At 43.2% G+C, this 7,122-nt stretch overlaps 1 long non-coding RNA gene across 2 annotated transcripts; it reads right to left on the bottom strand.

The window, feature by feature from the left end:
* Positions 1-1,830: 1,830 nt before the first annotated feature.
* On the bottom strand, positions 1,831-6,905 carry LOC110368447. 2 transcript variants are annotated; one of them, XR_002428071.2, is made up of 4 exons: positions 6,582-6,905; positions 5,235-5,431; positions 2,389-2,610; positions 1,831-1,894 (listed from the first exon to the last, which is right to left on the bottom strand). It is a non-coding gene; the product is annotated as an uncharacterized LOC110368447 (long non-coding RNA). The 2 variants fall into 2 exon arrangements; XR_004931611.1 differs by lacking the exon at positions 1,831-1,894 and having other exon boundaries at positions 2,004-2,610.
* Positions 6,906-7,122: the final 217 nt, after the last annotated feature.

The raw sequence follows: 7,122 nt of genomic DNA, 5'->3' as shown, positions 1-7,122 counted from the left end.
GCCAAACCGTTCCGTTTCACAGACCCTTTATTGCTTGCGAACCTACAGCTGGTCCTTGGGAGTCTTTCTGCAGAATGAAATCACCCATTTTATGTATTTATAGGTCAAACTCCTGTGACACCAGTAAAAGCAACCTGTGTGTGTGTGGAGCTTTTTTACTGCATAACCTGATGATTGGCTGGAGAACCCAACTCTGGGTTGAGATCTTTTTTTTTTAACAGCCTAATATGAGAAAGTAATGCTGAGTGCAGGTGACTGAACCGTACAGCCTGGACAGGAAAGGACCAGAGATTTTATATAGTTCTAGAAACCTGGCGACGGAATGGCTTTAAAAACTATTCACCATTGGTTTAAAAAAACAGAGTTAAATATTCTTGATTATCTTGATGGTTCGGTTCACCTCTTTAGGAAAAACTTTGATTTGAACTGCAGGAGAAATCTGTCATTTTCTTATAGCTCTGATTGTGAGGTACCGTGGCAACTTGCAAACGTATTTATACCTTTCAGCCCTTTTTCCATTTGCCTCATTACAACCACAAGCTTCTATACGTCTTGGGTGGTTTTGTGCGTGACAGACCAAGACAAAATAATGTATGATTGCAAAGTAGAAGGAAAATAACACAAGAAGAATCTAAGAAGTGCTAGGTGTGTTTGTATTCAACCAGTACTTTGTAGAACCACCTTTGCTACAATTACAGCTGCGTGTGTTTTAGGACATGTCTATACTAGCTTTGGTGATCCAAACTTTTTTGCCCATTCTTTGTAAAGCTCCATCAGATTGAATGGAGAGAACTTCAGTTTTCAACCCTGGATTGGATTGGATTCGAGGCCATGATTTTGACTGTACTGTACTAACACATCCTTTTAACCATTTTATCTTCGCTCTCACTATATACTTATTATCGTTGGCCTGCTAGAAGCTCCGTCCCAGCCTCACTTATTTTGCTGCCTCTGACACGTTGCTTTCCAGGATTGCCATTTCTGCTCCATCCTTCTTTCCACTGATTGTGAGCAGCATCTTCATCTCTGTTGAAGAAACGCATCTCCAAAGTATTATGCGGCCACCACCATGTTTTACAGCAGAGATGGTATGTTCAAGGAATTCCTTTTTTCTCCCAATATTAAAATTCAGGTGTATCAGCAATAATTCTACTATTAATTCTGGTATAATTTTTTATCTATTGCTCCCATAATGGGGTTGGTCATCAGGAAATTGAAGAAAAAGCTAAACCAATGAGCGTAATAAACATTCTGGTGATAAATCTATTAACATATCAATTTTAATATCTTTTTATATAGCTTTTATTTTTGCCAATTCCTGGGGAGTTATTTGGACTTTCTTAAATTAAATTCAAACTACTATAGTTTGAATTTATTTTTAACTGTGGAATTGAGAAGTAATTAAGAAGAGCAAGTGTCTCACCAAAAGAAAAAAGTATTTTATTTTTAAAGGTTGTAGTGGCTAAAAAGCTACTTTTCGTGGTGATTTTTAGCTCATCTTATCTGTCAAGAATGTGTTTTCCCACTTAATCCACGTCTACTTGTAGTTTGAACTTGAAAAGGTCAAACTACACCATTACACCTCTTACAGGACAGCAGAATCAAAAAGTTGTTCATTTAAACATCCTCATTTCATACTTTTGTGGTTTTCAACATTTTGTGCCTGAGTTTTCCAGGTATAGGCAGCACCTGCACAGCAATCTGCTGTGAGACATTCCCTACCAACCATCCATCATTTTTACACAGCATACATTGACAACTTTCAATTTTCTGCATTCTAAGTTTCCTTAATACTTAGGAAATGTGTTGTGTTTTTTCCAATAAATAATACCTGCATGAGGTTGATCAGGGTTCCCAGTCTGCCCTATGTAGCAGGTTTCCTAGACTAAGTGGGCTGTAGAACCGAACAAAACAGAAGTAGGGTGTAACACATTTACAGAACATATAAAAATAAATTGAATAATAAATGTGATCAAAGTGTCTTTATGACAATTTATCTCCTTTATTCCTGAAAATATTTGACAACAAAAGAAAAAAAACACTCATCTGCAATGATTTAAGAACGGATATGAAACGAAAGAAGGAACATACAATGGGCACCCATGGGTGCGAATGGGACTACGGATTGGTAAAGGGGTGGAGCTGTGAGGCAACACTCTATTTATTTATCTTAACTAACGCATTGTACAGTTTCTTGGTGCCGTGTTGGCCCGCTGAGGGCGTCTTGTTGAAGAACACCTCATCAGCAGGCACTGACGAGGGGAGGGAGTTAGTCATGGGTGTCCACAGCCAGATTTCTTCTGCCAGAGGGGATCAGACTGCCAGCCCTAAACAGCTTCTCAGACCAGTGAGAGATATATGATCCACTGCTTATTAAACAAAACTTACTTGTGATTAAGCCTCTCAGATGGGTTTTGCTTGAGGTTCGCTCCAGGCCTCTCTCGCTGTCTGCCTCCCGAGAAGTGATGAGTGAGGAGTAATAGGTTTCATGCTGTGCCACAGAAAAATGAGAGCCGGCCTTGAGAACGTGCGCTCAGAGAGTCTGAGCGAAGCAAAACGGGCAATCATGGTCGTCATCATCATTATCCGGATCTCATCCCACCAATGGCACTGTTCGAAAAAAAGATGCAAGACAGCGCAGCAAGGGAACACCAAATGATTACAAGGTGGTATAAAAGCTCTGGCTGGAATTCCAAAGACAATTTGAATGTGGTTGGAAATACCTTCGCCTAATGTTTAATCACATGTAAATGTGCAGAGGGAATCTCCAAATACAGAGGCTTTATGCAATAAAACGTTAGGATGAAGGGTCTCACTTTTTTTGCTGTATATTTGTCTTGCATTGAACCAACGGGGATACGATGCAGTGTGCAGCTGCGCGCAGACATGCATGAAATAATGCAGCCAGGTGTCCTGGCAGAGACCGGTCCAGGACCCTGCCTCCGTTCTGGTGCAGGCCTCCGACACCTCTGTAAGGACCTGTGGTGCACTAACTGCTTTCACAGAAACATCTGGCTGGCGACAGGTCTTCTCTGGCCAATTAGGATTTCCTCACAGTCCTCTTTGTATGTTTCTTTCCAGCACACACACACACACACACACACGCACTCAGTCTGCTGATTCCTGCGTGGCCAGCCGTGCAGGGAAGCAACGACATGAAAAGAGACCAATTTAAAAGGGCTAATCTACGCGTTTTAAACAAGGAGTTTATTTTTACAGTCTCCAGCTGGGCTTGTTTCGAGTGTGTGGAAGTAATCAGGAAAGAGAGAGCAAAGAGAGAAACTGTGTTCACAGATTTGAGTGTCACTAAGCCCCGAGGATAAAGTGCAGAAATGTACAAAAGCCAAATTGAAATGTTCAGTGTACTCGAGCAATTGCCTCCAAATGGATGTTGCGTTTTGTTTTTGTTTGCCCAGAAAGGAGAGAAAGGCAGCGTCATTTCACCAAAATAGAACCATTTGTGAGGCTAGGCAGCGTGCCGAACATTAGCCCCGAAAAGCCACTTCAAAGTGCACAAGTGTGTTGATCTCTTACTGGAGAAACTCAAGAATAAGCCCCGGAGTATTTTCACGTCTGTGTGTCCGCTTGTTTTCATTCATCAGGCCCACAGAGTATCGGCTCGCAACCATGTGCTCGCCATCATCCGGCGGTGCTGTTCGTGTTCATACATTTTGATGTATAAACATTAGAATGGGAATGTCGCAGGAGCAAGGAGCTCATCCTGTAACCGCTGGGTTGCCAGTTCGAACCCTTGCTCTATCCGTCTTAGTCGTTATGTCCTTGGGCAAGACCTCTCGTCTGCCTTGGCTGCTGGTGGTGATCAGAGGGCACCGGTGGTGCCAATTGTATGGCAGCCTTGCTTCTGTCAGTCTGGTCCAGGGCAGCGGTGGCTACAATGTAGCTCACTACTATCAGCGTGTGAAGAATTGAATGGAACATGAAGCGCTTTGGGGTGCTTGATAAAGCACATTGTACAAGCACAGGCCATTTACCATGTACTGCTTAATTGTGCTGTTTCCCATACAAAAATCAAGACCATGAAAATATTGTATTAAATGTCCTGATTTGTGGGAAAAAAAATACAGATTTTGTTAGAGATGTGCGGGCGGACACAGTTCACAGTAACTTTTTGAGGTGGTCTCGGTCTGCTTCCAAATCGACTTTGGCGTGGTTGATTCTGGTGCGAATGCAAAACAGCCTTGATCCGACCCAACTACAGAAAACATACCTCCCTTTAGACTTAACAAGCCACCGTAGCAGTGAACTTAGTACCTGTTCGTCAGCAACGCTGCTGCCAGCATTCCTATCCCCAGCAGTCATTGGGTACACCCTGGATCAGGGGCTCGCAAGATGATTTGATGCTGATGTGCTAAAAAGATTTGGTATTTCCTTATTTGTGAAACTGATACCAAAGTATAACTTTGCAAGATGCTCACCGTTCCTCATTTTAACACAGAGGGAAGGCAGCACTTTTTTGTAAGAGTTTTTATAAAAATACTCCGTTATTCTCATAATATCATGACTTTATATGTCAGTAGCAGAAACTGAAACTTATGAGAGGAAAGCAAAGCTAGTCATCATCAACATCATTGCCTGTTTGTGTTGTTCTCTTTCCAATTTGGCTTCTTTTGCTTGTTGATGATTAAACTTAAGCTGAAACTTTGGGCTGTATGGAGCACAGAACATTGCAGCATTGCCCGTACCCCACCTGTTTCTGCACACTGCTTGCCAGCTGGATGAAAGAACATTGCCATGCTTTTCTCTGCTCGGAATAAAGGCAAATCTAGAACTTTGGAAATATTTCAGATACTTCTAAACACAGACACCAAGATAAGACAGCTTTTAAAATAACAGTTGACACGCTAGGAGCAGCAGATCTGATAAGCAGTGGACTGCATGGTGGCCATCTGAGCAATCAACCAATTATAGCAGATCATATTAGATCATGTTCATTTTTGTCTGAAATCCTTAAGGTAACATCACCATAGCGTGAAACCTTGGTGGTTTAATTAAAGATTATCAGACTGGCTAATAGCAAGCAGAGAGAAAGTAAAATGCATTGTACAGTTTTGGTTCAACTCCATATTTGTCCTAAATGAACCCAGTGCCTTGTCATAAGCATGCGCCATACTCCTTTGCTTACCCTAAAAAAAAAAAATGTTAACTCTGCAAATACACAAAAATGAAACGCTGTCCACCACACATATTCACCAACAGCAGCGCTGATGAAATACCTGCCAGGCGTGCATGTCAGACCGAGCCAGCAGCTTTCCTTCACCCAGAGCATGACTCTGCGCTGCCCTCATCGCTTGACATGTTGTTCTTCTGATTGATGTTCCCCTTCTGGGGAAGGTGGCCCGGCGCTTTCATCAGGTCCTCAGCAGGCAGGCAGGCAGGCGTTCAGGGGGAGAAGAACGAGCATCACCTGACTCTGCACCGAGAGATAAAACAACCGTCCCGTGTCACCGAGCAGGAGATAAAACAAGCCTCCTCTTCACAGATCATATATCAACATTATACCATCTGACGCCTGAAAACTGCAAGGCATGCTGGGTAAATGACATACCTGGAAAGATGGATTTCTCTAATCTGATTAGTGGAAGCATCCATTTTCCAAGAATACATTTAAGGACAACCACAGGAAGTTGGTTTTACCTTAGCTAAGGCGTACCACCACCGTTTTAATGCTGCGTACAGAAAGTATTCACACCCCTTAAACTTTAAAAAGACGGCCAGGGATACAAGGGAAGGCTTTAGATCAAAGCATATTGATGTGCTTTAATGGCCCAACCGGTATCCAGACCTAAATCTAATAGAAAGTCTGGGTTAAGACCTGAAATTGGTGTTCACAGTCGCTCTCCATAACAATCTGACTGAGCTCAAACTATTTGTGAAGAACGACAGGCAAAGATGTCCATCTCTGAATTATTGGTTCTACCAATAATTAACTTGGGAGGACTAAATACAAATGCAAAGATCTTTTGAGATCTTTATCTGAGCAGCTTTGTGTTCGTATATCACATAAAATCTCAACGTGATGCGTTGACGTTTGCTGTCATGTGACAAAAATAAAGAACTAAATAAGAAAAGATCACTTTTAGATATATGCATACCTTCACATCATGTCTACTTGGGATGTCATAAGCAGCCAGAAATCAACTAAAAGCCAAAGAACTACTCATCTTGACTGCTTTACCCTTGGTGGGATTTATCGCGGGGTTGGTGCGTTTCATGTGCAACAACAACATGTCATCACCTCTCCAAACCTTTGGGCCTGGAAAGCTTGACAAGCACACATATAGCAGATCCCCTCATCGCGCCCTTCATCCGGGCATCAGAACGCATCACTGTCACCTTCCCCTGGCGCTGCATGTGCTCGTCTCTTTATAGGATCAGCTTCACAGTTGGCTTTTTCTGGAGACCTTGCAGTGCAGACGCAGCGGGCTGACTGCAGAGGTCTTCATCGTCCACCACAGCACACACACACACACCATTATTGCTTTCTTCCCCTTTGCACAACTATTCCTCTCTGCCCGATACCAGCAACGCACATCCAGCGGCGCGCACTCACGGACACTTACCCCGAGCTTGATCCTTCACCGATCCGAGCGGTTTCCAGTTGTGGCCTGACAAACACTTGACATCAGGATCTCATTGTATCACTCCACAGTTCCTCCTCGTGTTCGGCCTTTCAAACCTGATTACGCGTGATTGTTCTGTTATAGTCAGAACATACCGGAGCCACCTGTCATCCTCCCTGATACTTAACTAAATGTGCTTTTCATCTCTTGAAACGTGGTTTTGATCTCTCGGCCCGCCTTTATTCCAGAGATGGCGGCGGCTGCGCACCCAGCGGCTTGCAGGGGGACTGTTTATTTGAAGAACTGCTACTCACAACTGTCTCAACAACCTCCCAGTCAAGTGCACCGCACGCTTTAATTGCTGGCGCTTAAAATGAGACTCCATTAAAATGAATGGGCTTCATTAAATCAGTATTAAGGGACAGATGCCTTTTAGCGGGGTAAATGTGGACCGGGTTGGGGGGGAGCGGGAACACTTGTCCAGACTCACATGTGCCTGAACAAACAGGTTTTTTCTTGCTTTTTGCCCCGCTCTGAGCGA

This window comes from Fundulus heteroclitus, chromosome 9 (assembly GCF_011125445.2).
Source record: "Fundulus heteroclitus isolate FHET01 chromosome 9, MU-UCD_Fhet_4.1, whole genome shotgun sequence".
Classification (NCBI taxonomy): domain Eukaryota; kingdom Metazoa; phylum Chordata; class Actinopteri; order Cyprinodontiformes; family Fundulidae; genus Fundulus; species Fundulus heteroclitus.
This window is presented reverse-complemented; position numbering and strand designations above follow the sequence as displayed.